At 38.7% G+C, this 25,063-nt stretch overlaps 1 non-coding gene across 1 annotated transcript; it reads right to left on the bottom strand.

Moving 5' to 3' along the window:
• Positions 1–11,734: 11,734 nt before the first annotated feature.
• LOC128282945 (small nucleolar RNA R71) lies at positions 11,735–11,841 on the bottom strand. Its single transcript, XR_008273294.1, has one exon. It is a non-coding gene; the product is annotated as a small nucleolar RNA R71 (small nucleolar RNA).
• Positions 11,842–25,063: the final 13,222 nt, after the last annotated feature.

Here is a 25,063-nt window from a genome sequence, read left to right as displayed (position 1 = left end):
ACCGTTGTTGGAGAAGGAGACTACCATGTTGTTCATCAACACTCTAAAATCTCCATTCGTCACTCACATGATTGGGAGCATCACCAAAAGCTTTACGGATATAGTCATGGCGGGAGAGATAATTGAGAATGCCATAAGGGGTGGCAAAATTGAGGGGGAAACAACTAAAAGATTGGCCCCAAAGAGAAAGGATAGTGAAGTGAATAACACAAGCACTTTCAACCCAAGGCAATCATAGTTGGTCAAACTAAAACAGCTGCGGTTGAGCAACAGAGTTCTCAAAGGCAGGAGTCAGGTATAAGGCAGAATTCTGAAAGGATGCAATTCACACCTATCCCCGTGACGTATCGTGAGCTCTATCAAAGCTTATACGATGCACATGTTATTTCTCCTTTTCACCTTAAGCCATTGCAGCCCTCATATCCTAAATGGTATGACGCAAACGACAGATGCGAATACCATGCTGGAATATTGGGGCATTCGATTGAAAACTGTACTGGTTTTAAGAAGGCCGTAGAAAGGTTTATTAAGATGGGGGTAGTGAAGTTCGATAATACCCCGAATACTGAAAACCCATTACCAAATCATAGCGATCAAGGAGTGAACGCCATTGGTGAAACCAGTGAGAGGAGAATAAAGGAAGGCGTGGCTGAGGTGAGAACGCCGATGAAGATGATTTAGGAAAAAATGGTAAAAAGAGATATGATAATCTCTAAAGAGAGGAATGAAGAAGCAAGGGACTATTGTGAGTTCCATGCCGAAGAGGGGCACAAGATTCAGGAATGCGACGAGTTTAAGGCCTTGATACAAAGCCTTATGGACAACAAGGAGCTAGGATTTTATGAAGCTGGGCCAAATGAGAGACATATATGCATATTAAAAGGTGCACTGAAGAATCAAAACCGGCCAAGGATCATTATTTCTTTACCAGGAAGTAATGAAGTTGAAATACCGACGGTACCAAAAGTCATCATTCATAAACCTATTTCCTTTCCTTATAAGGATAACAAGAGAGTACCATGGAGTTATTACTGCCATGTGTCAATGCCGGAGAGGGAGGATATAGCAAGTGCTTCTAAGGAAGTTCAAGGTGAGGGTTCCCATACACGGAGCAGGAAGCGGTATGATATAGTGGGTGTCAGAGAGGAGCCCACAAAAATAAAGAATGTTAGTACAGAGAAGGAGAAAGAGGCTGAAGCACCTATCAAGGAGCCAGTAAAGGAGGAAGAGGATAAGGAAAAGCTAAAGTTCCTTAAACATAGCGAGTATAGCGTGGTCGAGCAATTGCGTAAGCAGCCGGCTCGCATATCAGTATTGGCTTTACTTCTGAGTTTTGAGGTGCATCGGGATGCATTGATGAAGGTGCTAAACGAAACATATGTCACCCATGACATATCCATTAACAAGCTGGACTAGTTGGTGAATAACATAAGTGCGGATAATTTCATCTATTTTAATGACGATGAAATCCCACCAGGGGGCAGGGGGTCAACAAAGGCCCTACACATCACCTCGATGTAAGGGGTACACACTCCCAAGCATGCTCGTCGATAATGGATCTGCTTTGAATTTTCTACCTTTTTCTACTTTGAACAGATTACCCATTGACGATTCTCACATGAAGACATGTCAAAATGTGGTAAGAGCCTTTGACGGTACAAAAAGGAAAGTGATGGGAATGATTGACATCCCCTTGGAAATTGGGCTGAATAGATACGAAGTAGACTTCTTGGTGATGGATATCAAGCCCTCCTACAATTTCTTATTAGAGAGGCCATGGATACATTCAACGGAAGCAGTGCCCTCATCGTTGCACCAAAAATTAAAGTTAGTGACGGATGGACGGTTAGTAACCATCAATGCGGAGGAGGATATTATAGCCGCAGTCACTAGCAAGGCCCCTTATGTCGAGACGAACGAAGAGTCTATTGAGTGTTCCTTTCACTCTTTAGTATTTGTGAATGCGACCTTCATTTCAGAAGGGAGTGAGCCACCGGCACCAAAGATAGCAAGAGCCACAAGGATAGCTCTACAAATGACAGTGGGAAAGGGAGCCTTACCAGGAAAGGGGTTAGGAAAATACTTGCAAGGAGGGATTCAAATCCCAGAACTAAAAGAGAAGAGAGATCGCTTTGGTCTGGGCTTCAAGCCAGACTATAAGCAAAGGAGGAAGGAAGTTGAGAAGTGCCAAGAGGGAAGAAAGGCGCGCCTTAATAGAAGAGAAGTGGAGTGGGAGCCGATGGCATTCCCTCCAATATCCCAAACCTTTATATCAGGAGGGTTACTTTTAGAAGAAGGTCATCAGATTAATGCTATACACGACAAAGGATTGGAGCAAGGAAACCTTGAGGGCATTCGCCCTTACGAACCGGGAAGCTCTCTAAACAATTGGACTGTGGAGGAACTTCCTGTAGTCTTTAGGAATTTTTCAGAGTAATTCTCGAAACATTCTTGTTACTCTAGAGCCTAGGAGTAATAGGATTTCATTTGTGAAATGGGCTTACAATCATCTATTATTTTTTAATAAAGCATAACTTTTATCAATTTGAACGAGTATTGTTTCATTTTTATCAACCAATATTCCGTTAAATTTTGGCAATTCTTATTCTTTCATTCATAGCACATAAATAATCATTCTTAAATTCATTCATTCTTTGTATATTCTTTATACTTCACAGATCCCTAGATATCAATGACATGAGCATTGATATTACAAATCCTGATTTTTCTCGTAAGCAAGACATGTGTTTAGAGGAATCACAGGATTTTGAAGATGTCCATGATTGTGATGTGTCTCTAGATCTTTTGAGGATGGTGAAACAGGAGGAGAAACAAATCATGCCACATGAGAAAGAGGCAGTAGAGAATGTAGCCCTAGAGGAAAGGAAAGAGGTGAAAATTGGCACGCATATTGCTGATGATATAAGGCAAGGACTGATTGAGTTATTACGTGAGTTCAAGGATATCTTCGCATGGTCCTATCAAGATATGCCAGGGTTAAATACTGATATTGTGGTGCATCGTCTTCCAATAAGACAGGATTGTAAACCAGTTCAACAGAAGTTGCGAAGAATGAGACCAGATATCGTATTAAAAATAAAGGATGAAGTCAAAAAACAATTCGATGCAGGATTCTTACAAGAGGTGAAGTATTCTGAATGGGTAGCTAACATTGTACCAGTTCCTAAGAAGGATGGGAAGGTACGAATGTGTGTTGATTATAGGGATCTGAACAAAGCTAGCCCAAAAGATAATTTCCCTTTGCCTCACATAGACACTTTGGTAGACAACACAGCGGGATATTCGTTGTTCTCCTTCATGGATGGTTTTTCAGGGTACAATCAGATAAAGATGCATCCTGAAGACATGGACAAAACCACCTTCATAACCTTGTAGGGGACTTTCTATTACAAGGTAATGCCCTTTGGGCTAAAGAATGCGGGGGCAACATACCAAAGGGCTATGATGACCTTATTTCACGATATGATGCACAAGGAAATTAAGGTGTATGTTGATGATATGATTGCCAAATCTCGAACAGAGGAGGAACATATTGAGGTTTTAAAGAAACTATTCTTGAAATTAAGAAAGTTTCAGTTAAAACTTAATCCGGCAAAATGCACTTTCGGAGCTAGGTCGGGGAAGTTACTAGGTTTTGTGGTCAGTGAAAAAGGAATAGAAGTTGATTTAGACAAAGTTAGAGCCATACAAGATTTGCCTTCACTGCATACTCAGAAAGAAGTTTGGGGTTTTCTTGGAAGGTTGAATTATATTACTCAGTTTATTTCATAATTAACTGAGAAATGTGACCCTATATTTCGCCTCCTTAGAAAACACAACCAAGGTACTTGGGATGAGGAATGCCAGAGTGCTTTCGATAAGGTTAAGTAATACTTGTTAAATGCTCCTGTGTTATCTCCACCTAATCCAGGTAGACCATTAATTCTGTACTTATCAGTGTTTAGCAATTCTATGGGATGTGTGCTTGGCCAACATGACGAGGCCGGAAGAAAAGAAAAGGCGATATACTACCTCAGCAAGAAATTCACAGAGTGTGAGATGAGATATTCACCAATTGAGAAATTGTGCTGTGCTTTAATCTGGACGACTCGAAGGTTGAGGCAATATATGTTGCATCATACTACTTGGCTTATTTCAAAACTTGATCCTCTGAAGTATATGATGAAGTCAACAGTTTTGAATGGAAGAATGGCGTGGTGGCAAATTCTGGTTTCAGAGTTTGACATAGTTTATGTGAGCCAAAAGGCTATAAAAGGAAGTACGATAGTGGAATTTCTAGCTAGTAGAGCTCTAGAAGACTATGAGTCGTTGAATTTTGATTTCCCAAATGAGGAGTTAATGTGTGTAGTAGCTACAGAGGATTATCCTTGAAAGTTGAGCTTTGATGGGGCATCCAATGCAGTGGAAAATGGAATTGGATCAGTCTTGGTATCCCCAAATGGTGATTATTATCCATTCACGTGCAAGTTGGATTTTGATTGCACAAACAATATGGCCGAGTATGAAGCGTGCATCATGGGACTCCGAGCGGCTATAGAGCGAAGAATAAGAACCTTGGAAGTTTATGGAGACTCTGCATTGGTAATTTACCAGCTTAAAGGTGAATGGGAGACAAAGGATCCTAAATTGATCAATTATCGAAAGGTAGTTTTGGGATTACTTGAGGAGTTCGATGACATCACTTTCAATTATATCCCACGAGACGAAAACCAGATGGCAGATGCTCTAGCAACCTTGGCTTCAATGATTAAAGTGAATAAAGAGGAGGAGATGAGACCCATTCAGATGAGTATCTTCGAGGCTCCAGCTCACTGTTGTAACATTGAGGAAGAAGAAAAGGATGATAACCCTTGGTATCAGGATATATTATGATATGTGAGAGATCGTAAATACCCAGAATAGGTAACTGAAAATGATAAGCGAACTTTAAGGAGATTAGCCTGCGACTACATTTTGGATGGGGACATCTTGTACAAAAGAAGAAAGGACCAAGTACTGTTGAGATGTGTTGATGCCGTGGAAGCTAAGTTAATCTTGGAAGAAGTTCACGAGGGTGTTTTTGGGACGCACGCTAATGGTTTCACGATGGCTAGACAAATCATGAGGTTTGGATATTATTGGTCTACTTTGGAAGGGAATTGTATCAACTACGCCAAAAAATGCCATAAATGTCAGATTTATGGAGACAAGATTCATGTACCACCTTCACCTCTACACGTTATGACTTCTCCATGTCCTTTTTCTATGTGGGGCATGGATGTCATTGGGCTAATATCACCAAAAGCTTCAAATGGGCATCGCTTTATTTTTGTGGTCATTGATTACTTCACGAAGTGGGTAGAGGCTGCTTCTTATGCGAATATTACTAAGTTGGCTGTAAGTCGTTTCTTGAAGAAAGAGATTATTTGTCGGTATGGGATGCCTGAAAGGATAATATCAGGCAATGCACTGAACTTGAACAACAAAATGATAGCAGAAGTTTGCGATCGATTCGAGGATTAAGCATCATAACTCTTCGCCAGACGCCTAAAGATGAATAGAGGCGGTGGAAGCTGCTAACAAAAACATCAAGAAGATAGTGGGGAAAATGACTGAAACCTACAGAGACTAGCATGAGAAGTTACCATTTGCACTTTTAGCTTACCGAATTTCTGTCAGAACCTCTACTAGGGCAACTCTTTTCTCGTTGGTTTATGGGATGGAAGCAGTGTTACCCATTAAAGTGGAAATACCGTCTCTGCGAGTCTTGTCAGAGATAATGTTGAATGAAGCTGAATGGATACAATCGCGATATGATCAGTTGAACTTGATTGAGGAAAAGAGGCTAAAGGCCATTCATCATGGTTAGATGTATCAGAAGCGAATGATGCGAGCTTACGACAAGAAAGTACGACCAAGAGAATTCCACGAAGGGGATCTTGTGCTAAAAAAGATCCTCCCTATTCAGAAGGACTTTAGCGGAAAATGGATGCCAAATTGGGAAGGGCTGTATGTATTGAAAAAGGCCTTCTCTGGGGGTACATTGATCTTAACGGAAATGGATGGGAAGAGTTTGCCCAATCCAGTGAATTCAGACTTAGTCAAAAAGTACTTTGTCTAAAGGAGAGAAGAATTCAGAGTGAAAACTCGCAAAGGGCGCCTTGAGTTTTCGAAAAAAAAATGGAGAGGCCAAGGTGAAAACCCGCAAGGGGCGCCTTGTGACCAAAGGGGTTTTGAGTTGAAAACCAGAAAGGGCAGCTCAAATTTTGAAGAGCACACGGTAATCTTGCTATATCTGATTCAACGAAGAGTGAAGTGCGTTGCATATCGGGGCATCAACAAAGTACTTTGGATCTTTTAAACACATGTTGAATTCAATAAAGTCTTCATGGAGCTGGCATATAAATGCTCAAGCGGCGATATCTAGGGCATTTAACTTTTATCATGTTTGCTATCTTTAGATTCTTTTTCTTCTCAAAGATAGGCTTTTAGATTAATTTCCTTTTTATTTTTGACAAATTTATTCAAATCTAATTATTCTCAAGATTAAATTCATCATCCATTATTCTTAAAGTATGTTGCATTAAAATAATGATAGATGAACTAAATAATTTTCACAAATGAAGTTTTTCTCATTACTCTGGAAATTTCTAGATAATACAAGAAACTAAAACAGAACAATTGTTCGAAGAATTCACGTAAGTGAGGTTTGAAAGAACTCGAGGAAATTTTTTCTTTAGTCCAAAATGATGATTGGACAAATCAAACGATTCGATCCTAAGAGAGGATCATCTTACAGACATTTTTGGTGGGTCATAGCATTTGAAGAATAGTACAAACCCACAGATTGAATAGGAATGATTCTTCGAGAGAAATAAGGATAAACTTCGACGAAAGAATAAGTGGTGACGTCTGGAATAAGGGTCATATTCATAAACATTTTGCATTATAACAGGTTTAATTAGGAGCATTGGACTCACTTTGATCATAGCATTCTAATCATTAGGCATGAACTCATACACATTATACAAGCTATGTCCTTCAAGGGACAATGAAGATTGATGCGCCTTAACCCCCTAAGTAGTAGGGTAACAGGTTAAAGCATAGCAGATTTGACCTTCAGGTGTTTATGCTAAAGCAGATCCAAGATGATTTAACATCTCTGTATTGTCAGAGAACAAATCGAAGAAATAGATTTGGCATTTCCATAATCGACGGAGAGCAGATCGAAGACATAGCAGATTTAACCTTCGGATGTTTTCACATCGAAGTAGATCCAAGATGATTTGGCATCCTTACGTTGACAAGGAGAAGATCGAAGACATAACAGATTTGGCTTTCACGTGTTTATGCTGAAGCAGATCTAAGATGATTTGGCATCTCTGTACTGTCAGAGAATAAATCGAAGAAACAGATTTGGCATCTCTATATTCGACGGAGAGCAGATCGAAGACATAGCAGATCTGACCTTCATTGAAGCAGATCCAAGATGATTTGGCATTTCTGTATTAGACGGGGAGCAGATCGAAGACACAACAGATCTGACCTTTATTGAAGCAGATCCAAGATGATTTGGCATCTCTATATTAGACTGGGAGTAGATAGAAGACATAACAGATTGGACCTTCATTGAAGCAGATCCAAGATGATTTGGCATCTCTGTATTAGACGGAGAGCAGATCAAAGACATAGCAGATCTGACCTTCATTTGTTTACATCGAAGCAGATCCAAGATGACATATTTGGCATCTCTGTATTAGACGAGGAGCAAATTGGAGATAACAGATTTGGCATCTCTGTATTAGACGGGGAGCAGATTGAAAAAGCAGATTTGGCGTCTCTGTATTAGACGGGGAGTAGATCGAAGATAACAGATTTGGTGTCTCTGTATTAGACGGGGAGCAGATCAAAGATAGCAGATATCGCCTTCCTGAGTTGCAGTGAAGCAGGTTGAAGTCGTCAAGAGGCCATTTAAATAAGATCAAGGATCAAGAACTCAAGACTCGGTGAATTAGGGCAAAATTGGTCCTTTTATAGTCTTTGCTCTATTCCTGTTACATAGCAATGAGCAAAGAAGGGCAGCTATAGACACTTAATTTTGCCCAGGCCCAGAAATAAGTCCAAAAACAAAAATAATAAACCAAAAAAAAAACGAAGTCCAAGTTCAGTCCAGAATTACAAATATAATTTGGCCCGATCGGAATGGCCCATTACTTGAAAAGATTTAAGGTCTATCTACAAGCTTGACTCATATGGAAATATAATCTTCAATGATATGCAATCTTAGATATGATACAATCTTAGATATGATTGCAATCTTAGATATGATATGCAATCTTAGAAGATATGATTTTATAATCTTAGAGATTTAATTTGTAGATACCTTTTAATCTTAACCGTTGATGTAATTGATCTGTACCGTTAGATTTGAGGAGGTTTAACTATAAATAGAGGCCTATCCCTTCATTGTAAAGACACTGGAGTTTTGGGAAACAATAAAAATTTTTGAGAGCTTTCACTCAAATTTCTCTCCCTCTTACGTTCTTATTTTCTACAGTTCGTTCTTATTTTATTCCTTGTTCATCTTCGTTTTCAACCCTTTTATTTTGATTTAATCCATGTTTCCCGATTTTTTATATTTTAATTTTTTAATAATTTTAGTATCATATCAAACTCTTTCATTTTTAATAATTTTTTAGTATTACTCTTAGTAAATTATTTTTAAATTTTACTCAAATCATTATTTTAAAAAATATATTTCATTTAATTGTCATATTTTATCCAAAAGTTTTTCTAAAATGAGGCAATGTTTTTCGTATTTAGGAATTCGGAAATAGTGCCCTAACATGTTTGGGTTGCGATTTCCCGTTTGTCTAAATGCCTAAAGTATCCTTCTAAATAGATTTTGTAAATCACGAGATGATTTCAGTTACGAGAGTTTAAGAATATCGTGTGCTATCATGCTAGATGTGATGTTTGTATTCTTTCGGAGCTATGTAATCTCGATTTTTCAATTTAAATAATTCCGGTTTTAAAAAAAGGATCCTATTTTCAAATCTTTTCAAATTTTTGACATAAGACAGAAAACTATTCAATTTGGTACCAATTTTGGGCGTTGCGAGGGTGCTAATCCTTCCTCGTATGTAACTGACTCCCGAACCTGTTTTCTTAAATTTCGTAGACCAAAACATTTTATAAGGTGATCCAATCACACTTAAAAAGGTTGGTGGCGACTCCCGTTTTCGTTTTTCAAAAGTCGATCCCCATTTTTCAAACATCCTTTAAAAAATGGTTTCGACAATTGAGATAAAATAATGGATATATATTTGAATCAATATTGGCTTATTATGTTCGGGAGCTAAATGGCAAATAATGAATATGTTACATAATTGTTTTGATTGATTATATGTGGTATTATTTATGTATATTCGTTTATGTTTAGATCTAATATGGGAATTATGTTTCATGGTATACACGTGATGTTTTAATATGTAATTTTAAACATAGTAATAAGCATATGAAATAAGGGTACTTTTTGGTTGTTCTTTGTACCAAAAAGACTGGTTTAATTATGTTAAGTTTGATTTTTAAGTTTGACTATACTATGGATATACTCGATTTGTGGTTTGATGTTTTGGTCATTATAAATGTTTATACATGAGCCATGATTAATATATATATATATGTTAATGTTGATGAAATTATGCCAAAGTATATGATAAACCTCAATAGTAACATATTTTTAATCCCGTGCTTGGTATATTTTTGGATGAATTATCATAAGATTTAGTGAATTTGATGCTCCTAATCCTTTAATTTCATGTTTTATAACCAGTTGAGCATAGGAAAGCGAAAAGTGTAAGAAAAAGGCCAAAACGGACAAAAATAGGTTTATTTCAGTGCTACACATGGCCTAGACACTTCCAGACGGGTAATCCACACGCCCGTGTTAGATACACGGGTAGACCACACGCTTGTGTGTCATGACTGTGTCGACTTAAAATCATATCAGAATTGCACACGGCATGAGCACCATTACACGGGCGTGGCATACAGCTGTGTCCCTGTCGAGCCCAAGTCTAATTCTATTCGGGAAAGGCTAATTCTGGGCTATTTTGGGCATTCCAAAGTCTATATAAACACCCTAGAAGAGGATCAAGGGAGAGTGAGGGGTGGACACAGAGTAGAAGGCAGAAAATACTCGAAGATAGCCATTGGAATCAGCTCGAAAGCAGGATTGACTTCAAGACTGAAGATCTTCATTCAATTTCTACTAAAGATTTTAGGCTTCTTTTTGTTTTGTTGTTTTCCCAATTTTGAGATGTTTTCTTCCATCATTATGAACTAAATTCCCTAAATACTTAGGGAAGATGAAACCTAAGACGAATCTTATTATCTTTTGAATTATATGATAAATACTTGTTCTTATTCTTAATTATGAGTTTTAATCACTGCTTTGAGCAAAAGTCCTTGTTTAAGAGTAGATCTTTCATAATTAAAAAGAGTTGATTGCAAACCTAGAGATAGGACGACATAAATCTATCGGATTAGAGTCAAATCTAATAAGGGAATCCATAGATCGAGTTAATGCGACAATAGGGGTTTTAATTAGAAAGAGATTTTAATTAATCAACCTAGAGTCAATTGTTTTTAATCTCGAGAGAGATATTAACATAAACTAGGGATTTCTACGGATTAAGTCAAGTGAATAAATTGTCTAGTTTAGAAGTAGTAAGTGAAGTCTAGGTGGATTCTTCCTTGGGTATTGTCTTCTCCATCAGTTTTCCAAAAGTATTTTCCAACTTTTATTTCTGTCGTGTTCTTAGTTAATTAAATAGTTAATTTTAGTTTAAAAACATCCCTTTAATTCTTAGACTAGATAATAAAAAGATAGTAATTACTATTACTTCCTTATGGATACGATATTTTCAGTCTCACCATAACTATACTATTGTTCGATAGGTACGCTTGCCTTAGTTGAATTTTTTGTCAGTTTAGTGACCATCAATTTTTTGGTGCCGTTGCTAGGTACTAAGATATTAGGAACGCTTAGTTTTTATTACTTTAGCTATTTTTATTGTTATTGCAATTTAATTTTGTTTTTATTTTAATTACTAATTTTTCTTTTATTTGCTTCTGGTAGGTTTTTTTAGTTTATGACTAGAAGAAACCCGTCAGGACCTCTACTTTTATACAACGAAATTGAAAGCAAAGCTCGTAGAAATCATAGAGAAATAAGGCGAAGTCTACAGTATATAGAGGAAGAGCATAAGGACGACACCAATAATACAGAGGAGATGGCTAAAAATCAAAATAATCCGTTGCCTCTTGTGGTTGCCGTAAATCCTGTGAATCAGAATCCTGCTCCTTGTACTATGCACGACTATGCTAAGCCTAATTTAATGGGGTCTGAATCCAGTATTGTTAGACCTGCAATTGCTGCAAATAATTTTGAACTAAAACCTAACACTATACAAATGATTCAACAGTTTGTTCAATTTGATGGTTTGCAGGATGAAGACCCGATTACTCATTTGGCCAACTTTTTAGAGTTCTGTGATACTTTCAAAATAAATGGCATTTCTAACGATGCCATTCGTCTTCGGTTATTTCCTTTTTCATTAAGGAAAAAAGCTAAACAGTGGTTGAACTCATTACCACAAGGTTCCATCACTACTTGGGAACAGATGACCGAAATTTTTTACTAAAGTATTTTCTGCTGGCTAAAATGGCAAAGTTAAGGAATGATATCTCTTCTTTTGTACAGATGGATTTAGAAACTCTTTACGATGCATGGGAGAGGTATAAGGACTTATTGAGAAAGTTCCCTCACCATGGGTTACCTTTATGGCTACAGGTTCTAACTTTTTACAACAGTTTGAACCCATCAACTAGGCAGTTAATCGATGCAGCTACTGGTGTAACACCCCAAACCCGGCCCGAACATTATGGCCGAACCTGGCATGTCACATTGAAGTGGTTTAGCGAAAACCCTGTTTTCATTGAAAACCCTTCCTTGAAAAATAATATGAAACCTACATAAACTTATTAAACTCTCTTTTCAATCACAAAAACCTATTTATAACATACGATTTTATGAAAACCTGTCATTTTGAAATTTAGTTGTAGAAACGTAGTATATAAAAAAAACCATGGCTTAGGAAATCCATGTTCAACTTCTTGTAATTACAACGCATAAAAATAATAATCTAAATAATAATAAGAAGGAAGCCTTGTTACATTCCGGACCGAAAAATACTTAATAAAATAAAGAACTTATATGCTTTTAAAAGAGAAACAAGTCCAAGTTGTCTTGCTAGCTGGACACCCAGAGTCCCTCCAAACATCGAACCTTCTACTGAGCATCACCTGAAAATAAAATAAAAGAGGGGGTGAGTTTTCGCAAACTCAGTGTGTACAACCCTAGACGAGTAACAAGCATTTAATATTCACCATACATCAAACATGTAATGGAATGCAGTGCAATCCCATCCCAATAATCCATCCGCTACACACTAGCTCCGTCCCCCGATACACATCATGTGGGGATATAAATATCGACCCACCCAATCGATACACATCCTGTGACATCCCTAAATTGACCCTAGTCGGAAAGTGGTTTCGGGACCACTAAACCGAGTCGTAATAATAATTAACCATCATAATTGATGCTCATTATATGCATATATGCATGTGTGAAAATTTCATGTTTGGATTTTGTTAATTGTAAGTGAATTTTATCAATTAGGACTTGTGTGAGAAAACTTAGAAATGTGATAGGCAAATGTTGAAGTGGCCTATTGATGCATGCTAGAAAATGTTGTCCTTGCATGTCAAATTACCCAATTTATTCTCTAGTGGCCGGCCAAGATGGATGTGGATGGGCAAATATATATGTTTAATAGATATTAAATTAAGAAGTGGCATTAATTTAGATAAAATAATATTAGTTTCATAAAGTAAAGAAAACAAAGGTGAAGGAAGACTTACCTATCAGCTTCTCCATTTTTGCCGTGAATGAGCAAAGAAAACAAAAAAAAAATAATAGTAATACAAGAGAAATTAGAAGAGGAGTGTTCATCTTCTTCTCCATCTTGCCAAAGCCGAAAACCAAAGGAAGGAATTAGAGAGCTCTTCATTAAGCAAATTCGGCAACCCTTCTTCTAGTTGGAGGTAAGTCTTGAGATGTTGGCTTTAACTTCTTTGCATTGTGAGCTAATTGTCAAAGTGCATTTCGGCAATGTCATGAAAAATCAAACTTTCATGGTGGTTGGAACATCAAGCCGTGTATCAAGAGGTTAGGAGAAGAGGTTGTTTCATGTTGTATTGAATAAGTAGAGGTCGATATAAGGTTAAAAAATTACGAAACTGATTTTCGAGTTCTAAAACTCAAGTTATGATTTTTGAAGCGACTAGTACATGATTGGCGACTTATGCGGAACTTTTCAATAAGTGGTTTGAAGTCTGTTAACACCTCGTGTTCGACTCGTGACGGTCTCGGTTCGGGTGTTACAATTTTATTGGTATCGAGCTATGGTTTAGTCGGTTCTAGGACTACCATGGCACGTATGAGTCTAGCTATACATGCCTTAATGTTAATGTTTAAATGTGTGATAACCGGCGGTTAAAATGTTTTTTTGTGTTGTTTTGATTAGTAAATGGATCCGATGTAGAGAGAACCTTGGCGGATGCGTTGAAAGTGTAGCGGCTACTCGCACAAGGGACGCCGCTGTTGAACCTCGGTCATCTGCGAATAATCAAGGTGAGGGGCTAAACAAGCCTTCTTTACCATGATGAATGAGTGGGTCGCATAATATGCCCGATCCAATCCGGCTGTCCAACAATTCCGAATTTGAATAATCCACCTCAAGAGCCGTAATGCCATCGATTCTTGACCTGTGAATTTGAGTAAGCCACACAGTAGATTTGATTAGGAAGCGCGGGCTGAAGAGTTGAGCCGTAATATCGATGATGCCAAAAGGGCCGAGTTACGGCTTGACAACACCATTCGGTGTTTGATGAACTATCATGCACATCAGATGAATGTCTAAAGTGTGCTATATCCTTGTTGCGGGACTCGACCTACTATTGGTGGAGGACCTTGATTTCCATAGTTCCAAGCGAATGAGTTACTTGGGATTTCTTTCAAGCGGAGTTTGAAAGAAATATATTAGATCAACGGTTCATAGATCAAAAGCGTAAGGAATTCACGGAACTCAAGCAAGGCCGCATGACAAGATGTCGAATCGAACATGAGTTCGTAAGACTCGATCGGTATGCTCGGGAGTGTGTGGTGATGAGGTTGCTATGTGTAAGAGGTTTGAAGAATGATTGAATGAAGATCTAAGACTACTAGTGGGTATTTTGGAGATAAAAGAATTCGTAACACTAGTTGAACGAGCACGCAAGGCGGAGGAACTTGGAAAGGAGAAGAAGAAGGCTGAATTTGAAGCTAGAGACTATCGCAAAAGATCGTGGGTAAAGCTCCGTTCTCGATTGTAAAGAAGTTCGGGGAGGACACCAATAGATCGAGGTCATTGCGGGATTTCCATTAGACCACGACCATTGCGGACTCCGAGCTACTTGGTAGCTAGTGTGGGCAATAACCGTCAAGAGAAACTGAATGCCCCCAATGTGGGAGAAGACACATAGGTGAATGTTGGGGTAAGTCTACCAATAAGGCTTGTTATGGATGCGGTTGAAGGACCACCTCATTAGAGATTGCCTGAGCTTGATAAGAAGAATAGGATGCAAGGTGCGAGACCTAGTGGAATGATGACTAGAGGTAGACCACCAAGAATTTCAGGAGGTAGGGTGGTAGTCGAGAGAGGGCTCTTGATCACGGTTGTTCGATCCGAGACCAGCGCTCTGCTAGAGCATATGCCATCCGCAAGACGAGAGGAGGCATCCTCCCTGACGTTATCACCGGTACTTTCACTCTTTTCGATACTAATGTGATTGCTTTGATTGACCTGGTTCTACTCATTCTTATATATGCGAAACCTTAGCATCCGAGAAGACTTTGCCTATTGAGTCTACTGAGTTTGTAATTCGAGTGTCAAACCCCTTGGGTCATTACGTGCTTGTCAACAAAGTGTGTAAGAAAAGTCCCCTAGTGTTTCGAGGTTCTTGTTTTCCGGTGGACTTGATGCTTTTGCCGTTCGACGAATTCGACGTTATTCTTGGGTTGGATTGGTTGACCATGCATGATGCGGTTGTAAATTGCAAAGGCAAGACTATCGATCGAGGTGCGCGAATAACGAGATAATTGGGTTGAGTCTACGGACTTAAAGGGTTGCCATTTGTAATATCGATAATGTTGGCCCGAAATATGTAAGAAAAGGGTGCGAAGTGTACCTTGCGTATGTGCTCGATGACAAGGAGTCGAAAAAAACCCGAATCTGTGCGGTGGTTTGTGAATACCGGATGTTTTCCACGAAGAATTGCCGGGTTTGCCACTGTTCGGAAATAGAGTTTGGCATCGAATTGGTACTGGTACCACTCCAATTTCGATAGCTCCGTATCGTATGGCACCAACGGAATTAAAGGAGTTGAAAGCTCGGTTGCAAGAATTGGTGGATAGAGGTTTTGCTCGCTTGAGTTTTTCTCCTTTGGGTGCGCCGGTGTTGTTTGTGAAAAGAAGGATGGAACCATGAGGTTTGTGCATCGACTATCGTCGACTTAATAAAGCAGCGATAAAGAACAAATATCCGTTACAGCGATCGATGATTTGTTCGATCAAGCTGAAGAACCTCGGTGTTTTGAAAATAGATCGAGATCGGGCTATTATCGATTCTTGAATTCGAGATTGGACGTACCCAAGGCGCCTTGAGCGAGATATGGTCACTACGAGTTCCTAGTGATGCCATTTGGGCTTACTAATGCCCCTACGGTATTTATGGATTTGATGAATCGGATTTTCAGACCATATCTAGATCGGTTCGTAGTTGTCTTCATTGATGACATTTTAGTCTATTCGCAAAATGAGACCGAACACGCTGAACACCTGAGGATAGTGTTGCGAATTTTACGGGATAAGCGGTTATATGCTAAGTTGAAGAAGTGTGAGTTACGGTTGAGGAGGTTAGCTTCTTGGGTCATGTGATATCTGCATCGGGTATTCGAGTCGACCCGAACAAAATTTCGGCCATAGTCGATTGGAAACCTCCAAGGAATGTTACCGAAGTTAGGAGCTTTTTGGGACTTGCCGGTTACTACCGACGGTTTGTAAAGGGATTCTCGATGATAGCCACACCCATGACAAAAGCGCTTGAGAAAGATGTCAAATTTGAATGGACGGAAAAGTGTCGAAAAGTTTCGACCAATTGAAAACTCATTTGACGAAAGCTCGGTTCTAATACGGCCGAATCGGCAAAGAGTTTGTCATCTATAGTGATGCCTCCCTACTTGGGTTAGGTTGCGTATTGATGCAAGAAGGTCGAGTTGTGGCCTATCGTCGAGACAATTAAAGCCAAATGAGAAAAATTATCAACCCATGATCTCGAATTGGTCGCCATCGTATTCGCCTTAAAGATATGGCGACATTACTTATTTGGTGAGAAGTGCCATGTGTATTCGGATCACAAAAGTCTCAAATATTTGATGACTCAAAGAGACTTAAATCTGCGACAAAGGCGATGGCTCGAGTTGTTAAAAGATTATGAGCTCGTCATTGATTATCACCGGGAAAGGCTAATGTGGTTGCGGATGCCTTAAGTTGGAAATCACTTTGTTTGCTTCTGACGATGAATGTACACTTGTCAATCCTACCCGACAATGTGTTAGTAGTGAATTAAAGGCCAAACCATTGTTGGCTCATCAAATTCGGGAAGCTCGAAAGTTGATGAGGAGTTGCTTGCAAAGCGAAATTTGAGTGTGTTACGAACAAGGAATCGAGTTTCAAATTGATGATGACGATTGTTTGAGGTTGAAGTCGTCATGTGTTCCAAAGAATTGAAACTTATTTCGATAATTCTAAATGAAGCCCATTGTAGCCGAATGACAATCCACGGGAGTGCGAAGATGTACAACGATTTGAAAGCGTCGGTTTTGGTGGCATGGTATGAAGCGAGACATCTCGATTTTGTTTGAAATGTTTAATATGTCAACAAGTGAAAGCGGAACATCAAGTGCCATCGGGATTACTTGACCGATCACGATACCCGAGTGGAAATGGGATCGAGTCACAATGGACTTTGTATCCGGATTGCCATTGTCGACAAGTAAGAAGGATGCGATTTGGGTCGTTGTAGATAGATTAACTAAGTCGGCTCACTTTGTCCCGTCGTATGGATTTTCAATGGACAAACTAGCGAATTATGCGTTCTCGATTATGAGACTACACGGGTGCCTATTTCCATCGTGTCGGATAGAGATCCGAGATTTACCTCGCGATTTTGGAAGAAGTTGCAAGAGGCTTTGGGTACCAAGCTGCATTTTAGCTTGCTTTTCATCCCCAAACCGATGGTCAATCCGAGCGGATAATTCAAATCTGGAGGATATGTTGAGATGTTGCATCCTTGAGTTTAGTGGTTCATGGGAAAGATATTTGCCTTTGATTGAATTAAACACAACAATAGCTTTCAATCAAGTATTAAGATGGCGCCTTACGAGGCTTTATACGATCGTAAATGCCGTACCCATTATTCTGGTGAACTTAGTGAAGGTAAATTCTTGAGGTTGATTTGGTTAAGGATACCGAGCAAAAGTTCGAGTGATTCGTGAAAGTTTGAAAGTCGCCCGGATCGCCAAAAGTCGTATCTGATTTGAAAAGAAAAGATATTGAATATCAAGTTGGAGACAAGGTCTTTCTCAAAGTTTCACCTTGGAAGAAGGTGCTTAGATTTGGTCGTAAGGGCAAATTGAGTCCGAGGTTCATCGGACCATATGAAGTGTCCGAACGAGTTGGGCGATTGCATATCGATTAATTTTGCCCCGAGCTCGAAAAGATTCTAGCGTTTTCATGTCTCGATGCTTGACGATATAGGTCGATCCATCGCACGTAATTGCTCCATCCGAGATTGAGATTCACCTAATTTGAGCTATGAAGAGGAACCGGTTTGCATTATGAAGCGTGAAGTAAAAGAATTGCGCAATAGGAAAATCCCGTTAGTGAAGGTGTTGTGGCATAAACACGGAATGGAAGAAGCCACTTGGGAACTTGAAGACTCTATGAAAGAGCGATACCGAGCCTATTTACCGGTAAGATTTTTGGGACGAAAATTTCTTAAGTGGGGAGAGTTGTGACATCCTAAATTGACCCTAGTCGGAAAGTGGTTTGGGACCACTAAACCGAGTCGTAATAATAATTAACCATCATAATTGATGCTCATTATATGCATATATGCATGTGTGAAAATTTCATGTTTGGATTTTGTTAATTGTAAGTGAATTTTATCAATTAGGACTTGTGTGAAAACTTAGAAATGTGATAGGCAAATGTTGAAGTGGCCTATTGATGCATGCTAGAAAATGTTGTCCTTGCATGTCAAATTACCCAATTTATTCTCTAGTGGCGGCCAAGATGGATGTGGATGGGCAAATATATATGTTTAATAGATATTAAATTAAGAAGTGGCATTAATTTAGATAAAATAATATTAGTTTCATAAAGTAAAGAAAACAAAGGTGAAGGAAGACTTACCTACCAGCTTCTCCATTTTTGCCGTGAATGAGCAAAGAAAACAAAAAAAAATAATAGTAATACAAGAGAAATTAGAAGAGGAGTGTTCATCTTCTTCTCCATCTTGCCAAAGCCGAAAACCAAAGGAAGGAATTAGAGAGCTCTTCATTAAGCAAATTCGCAACCCTTCTTCTAGTTGGAGGTAAGTCTTGAGATGTTGGCTTTAACTTCTTTGCATTGTGAGCTAATTGTCAAAGTGCATTTCGGCAATGTCATGAAAAATCAAACTTTCATGGTGGTTGGAACATCAAGCCGTGTATCAAGAGGTTAGGAGAAGAGGTTGTTTCATGTTGTATTGAATAAGTAGAGGTCGATATAAGGTTAAAATTTGTGAAATCTTAGTTAGGTAATGCTTGGTGCATTCGACCATAGTTGATAGTGAAGCGGGTGATTTATTTCCTTTATGTTAAATGAATAAGTGTGAATGGGTGAAGTTTGGATTGGTTAAATGTTCATATAGGTTGTTTGATGAAAAGGAAAGAGAAGAATTAGATATCATCTTTGATGCTAGTGTCGTATAGGAGGATGTTGAACTTGAATAAGTAATATTAGGCTAGCATGATAGGTACGAAATATTAAGTAGATGAGATAATTGATGGGGAAGTGGCTAATAGGGACTTTTAAATGAAATTATGCTAAGGCCGAATGTATCAAATGCTAAGTGTGCTTATATGTGTATTCGCCAAGGAAGCATGATAGGAAGCTTCGATAGGTTTGAGAGATGAATGACCAAATGAACTATGGGTCATGTATGAATAAATTTTATGTATGTGTGTGATTGATTGGGAAGTAAATTTGTTTGATGTAGCTCAAGAGCTCAAAGGATCGAAGTTGGACAAGGGAAAGAAAAAGTAATTGAATAGCCGTTGAAGGCGATGCGACAACATCCGAGGTAAGTCATTAAGCATATATGTTTGATATTGCTTGAATGATTGGAAAATCTATGCAATTGTGTTTAATGGAATGCTATATATGTATAAATGATATTGTATGTGTATGGAGTGATGACAATTGTTGAATGTAAAAGAAATAGTGAAATGTGTAGAAAGTTTGCTTTCGGCACTAAGTGTCTTGGCAATACGTGTGTATGGTGACGAGATTGGCACTAAGTGTGCGTCTTGGAAATATATGGCACTATGTGTGCGATTTACTATGGCACTATGTATGCGATTTACTATGGCACTATGTGTGCGATTTACTATGGCACTATGTGTGCGATTTACTATGGCACTATGTGTGCGATTCGCTATGGCACTATGTGTGCGAACATAATAAGCACTATGTGTGCCACATTCGGTTGTGGAAATAACTTGTGCATGAGCGAGGTAAGTGATTGAGCTACTAACTAAATATCGAAATTGGGACCGTCGGTGTATGCATAAAATTATCTAGTACGTTGTTGTTCCAACTTGAGGAAGCGGATCCAAATCGATTAGGCTGACTTGGCGTTTGATTCGGTTGAAGGTCTTGGCATGAGATCGAACCAAAAATTTAAGAAATTGTAGTATAGGTTGTTATGGTTGGAAACATCGATTTGTATTATTTGTTTATTCACTTATGATTGTTATTGTTGGATGGTAGAGTAGTGCTTATGACTTACTGAGTTATGTACTCATTTGGTGTGCTTATTTGTTGTTTATTTAGGTTCTTGATCCATTTTGCATGCTCGGACTGTCATCGAAGTCATCACACCGTCTAGCGACTTTTTGGTATCTTCTTCTTAGATGGTTTAAGAAAACATTTCGGCATGTATAGGCTATTATGTTTTGTTTGAACTTGGTATGTAAAATTTTGAATAGCCATGCGAAAATGGCTTATAAATGTTTTGAGCATAATGTTATACTCATTTGGTATGTATATGCTCATTAAGAGGCATGGAAGTGTTTGGCAATGACCAGCCATTAGAATGGGTCATCATGCTTATATTTGGGACCATATATGAAAAAGGGGTGGTTGAATCATAGAAACTATGTGTTAGAGAAAGTCTATCCTAGAAAATGATGCAGGCAGCAACAGTAATGTGGATGTGAAAAATCACTAAAAATAGTAGGAATAGAATTAAATAGTGAATAAATTATGTAAATAAACCTTGATGAATCTATTTTCATATGGAGGAAACGAAACGGTTATATGAGTTGTATGTTAAGAGATATTTGGGTTTTAGTGAAACGGGGCCAGAATTGTTTTTGGATTCCCTGTTCCGACTTTGAAAATTCATTATAAATTAACCAGAAATAATTAGGAGTCATACCATATATGTATAAATTCCTCTTTGAGTCTAGTTTCCATAAAAACAAACGGAACCAGTATTGAAGCCCTGCACAGGGAGTTATTTGAGTTGTAACGCATGAAGGTCAGTGTAGTCGGCCCCTGTAATATGGGAGACTTTAACTAATAAACTGTACTAATTGGCTCGACCAAAAATTCTAGAAAAAAATCTGTAGATGGAAATATGAGTCTAGTTTCAGAAAAAAATTATGAAACTGATTTTCGAGTTCTAAAACTCAAGTTATGATTTTTGAAGCGACTAGTACACAGATTGGCAGCTTGTCTGGAACTTTTCAATAAGTGGTTTGAAGTCTGTTAACACCTCGTGTTCGACTCCGGCGACGGTCTCGGTTCGGGGTGTTACACATCCAGGGTAGCTCGGTTGCGGAACTACCTTCATTTACATATTGGGCTTAAAAGCCGTCAGTGGATCCACGATTGTCAGGCAACCATGCGATCCTTATATACATCCTCTGTTCCATAATTCCCAACCCATATGCAACCTAAGCAGAATATCATTTGTATGCAGTAGATATGCATGTCATATCCATTAAACTTACACTCAACACATAGGGGTATTTTGATCCTTTTCGCCCTTAGGGGTATTTCGGTAATTTTCTTTTTATTACGGTTTTCACTTACCTTGGCCCTTTAACAAATCCTGTGAGCTAAGATGAACGAATACTATGCACCAGGTAGGATTCTAGAGAAGAGGAGGTGGGTCATTAAGACCGCTTAAGTACCAAGCTCTCCCTAGATCCAATCCTAAACATGCATATACCCATTGCCACACCTTACCCCTATGACTTGTCCACAGTCGCATTAAATTAATTAAGTTTTATGTAGTCATCATATACTAGACCCAAAACCCCTACATACATGCATATGGCCCACTAGGCCCAATCTCATTTATATGGCCCATCCGGCCCAATTCACGTTTATATGGCCCATCAGGCCCAATTCACATTCATATGGCCCATTAGGCCCAATCTCATTTATATGGCCCATCAGGCCCAAATCACATTATATTCATGCTCACATACAAATTTTCTATCACATGCATCATTTATCAAATTTTGCCTAATATGGGCCCAACAGCCCATCAGACCCATTTAGCCCATTCAGCCCATTTGGTCTATTCACAACCCAAGTCCATGGAATCGCCCATGGGCCTCAAGTAACCTATCGGTCTCCCCCTTACGAGTGTTCGCGCACTCGCAAGACTACCGTAGCCAAACTTTCGACTTTTCGGCATTTCGACTTTTCAGCATTTCAACTTTTCGGCATTTCGGCTTTTGCAGATCTACTTATGTGTGCAGTGTAAGTACACACCTGGTAAGCAAGCATGCTGCGATTCCCTTAGTCACCAACCTACAAATGATATCACCTTTCAATTAATCGTATGCTTAATACATATTTTACCCAAAAACCGAAACCTCACCGTAATCTTACCTTGAACACCAATCCCTAATAGCTTTTCCTTGATCACGTACTCCCTAGATCTGCATTAATCTTACTCATTAAAACCAAACACTAGGGGACTAGCATCCAACATTATTCACCCCTTATCTCACTTAAAACCATTCGGCCAACCTTAGCCAATAAGAGAGGAATACTTACCAAAACCGCAAAACACCTAAGGAGCAATTCAACAGAGAGCTAAAATCCAAGATCTGATACTAATTCCCTACCAAAGTTGATTAAAAAAGAGTGAGGGAGGGAAGTAATCGGTATTAACAATACTAGCCGAAAAAGAGATAAGGTACTTACCCCAAAAGAGTAATCGGCCCAAGGGAGATTTGACTTTTCAGCTTTCAAACTAATATGGTGTATAAGGTTTATTTGGCACAAATTAAAGGAGAAGGGTAGAAGAATGAATCGGCTAACGCAAAGGGTAAATCAAAAGAGATCTGAGGAGAGAAAGAATGGCAAAAGAATCAGCTAGCAAAGATGGAAAAGCCAATCCACACTATAAAAAAATGAAGAATTTGGCATTAGCCTAGGATCCCAAACTTAGTACATATTTAGAGCCTCTAGCCAAATTGTCTGACCCTCAACTCCCAATTCAGCTCCATCACTTCCCCCTTCTCATCTCCTCGTTTTTCTCCCTGATAACTCCCCAATCTATTTCCTAAATTTTCTCTTCTGAACACTCCCCTTAGAGTCCATCTTCACGCCACTTCCAACCTTCTAGAAGGCCAAAATTAAACTCCTAAAAAAAATACCAAAACTGCAAAACACCTAACAAGCAATTCGACAGAGAGCTAAAATTCTAGATCTGATACTAATTCCCTACCAAAGTTGATTAAAAAAGAGTGAGGGAGGGGAGTAATTAGTATTAACAATACTAGCCAAAAAAGAGATAAGGTACTTACCCCAAAAGAGTAATTGGCCCAAGGGAGATTTGACTTTTCAGCTTTCAAACTAATATGGTGAATAAGGTTTATTTGGTACAAATTAAAGAAGAAGGAATCGGCTAACCCAAAGGGTAAATCAAAAGAGATCTGAAGAGAGAAAGAATGGCAAAAGAATCAGCTAGCAAAGATGGAAAAGCCAATCGACACTATAAAAAAATGAAGAATTTGGCATTAGCCTAGGATCCCAAACTTAGCACATATTTAGAGCCTCTAGCCAAATTGCCTGACCCTCAACTACCAATCCAGCTCCATCACTTCCCCCTTCTCATCTCCTCGTTTTTCTCCCTGATAACTCCCCAATCTATTTCCTAAATTTTCTCTTCTGAACACTCCCCTTAGAGTCCATCTTCATGCCACTTCCAACCTTATAGAAGGACAAAATTAAACTCCTAAAAAAATACCAAAATCGCAAAACACCTAAGGAGCAATTCGACAGAGAGCTAAATTTCGACATTTGATACTAATTCCCTACCAAAGTTGATTAAAAAAGAGTGAGGGAGGGGAGTAATCGGTATTAACAATACTAGCCGAAAAAGAGATAAGGTACTTACCCCAAAAGAGTAATCGGCCCAAGGGAGATTCTACTTTTCAGCTTTCAAACTAATATGGTGAATAAGGTTTATTTGGCACAAATTAAAGAAGAAGGAATCGGCTAACCCAAAGGGTAAATCAAAAGAGATCTGAGGAGAGAAAGAATGGCAAAAGAATCAGCTAGCAAAGATGGAAAAGCCAATCGACACTATAAAAAAATGAAGAATTTGGCATTAGCCTAGGATCCCAAACACAACACATATTTAGAGCCTCTAGCCAAATTGCTTGACCCTCAACTCCCAATTCAGCTCCATCACTTCCCTCTTCTCATCTCCTCGTTTTTCTCCCTGATAACTCCCCAATCTATTTCCTAAAATTTCTCTTCTGAACACTCCCCTTAGAGTCTATCTTCACGCCACTTCCAACCTTCTAGAAGGCTAAAATTAAACTCCTAAAAAAATACCAAAACCGCAAAACACCTAAGGAGCAATCTGATAGAGAGCTAAAATCTGAGATCTGATACTAATTCCCTACCAAAGTTGATTAAAAAATAGTGAGGGAGGGCAGTAATCAGTATTAACAATACTAGCCGAAAAAGAGATAAGGTACTTACACCAAAAGAGTAATCGGACCAAGGGAGTTTGACTTTTTAGCTTTCAAACTAATATGGTGAATAAGGTTTATTTGGCACAAATTAAAGAAAAGAAATCGACTAACGCAAAGGGTAAATCAAAATAGATCTGAGGAGAGAAAGAATGGCAAAAGAATCAGCTAGCAAAGATGGAAAAGCCAATCGACACTATAAAAAAAATGAAGAATTTGGCATTAGCCTAGAATCCCAAACGTAAATGAAGAATTTGGCATTAGCCTAGAATCCCAAACTTAGTACATATTTAGAGCCTCTAGCCAAATTGCCTGACCCTCAACTCCTAATTCAGTTCCATCACTTCCCCCTTCTCATCTCCTCGTTTTTCTCCCTGATAACTCTCCAATCTATTTCCTAAATTTTCTCTTCTGAACACTCCCCTTAGAGTCCATCTTCACGCCACTTCCAACCTTCTAGAAGGCCAAAATTAAACTCCTAAAAAAAATACCAAAACCGCAAAACACCTAAGGAGCAATTCGACAGAGAGCTAAAATTCGAGATCTGATACTAATTCCCTAC

This window comes from Gossypium arboreum, chromosome 10 (genome assembly GCF_025698485.1).
Source record: "Gossypium arboreum isolate Shixiya-1 chromosome 10, ASM2569848v2, whole genome shotgun sequence".
NCBI classification, from domain to species: Eukaryota; Viridiplantae; Streptophyta; class Magnoliopsida; order Malvales; family Malvaceae; genus Gossypium; species Gossypium arboreum.
The sequence above is the reverse complement of the archived record's forward strand: the minus strand, read 5'-3'. Positions and strand labels throughout refer to the sequence as shown.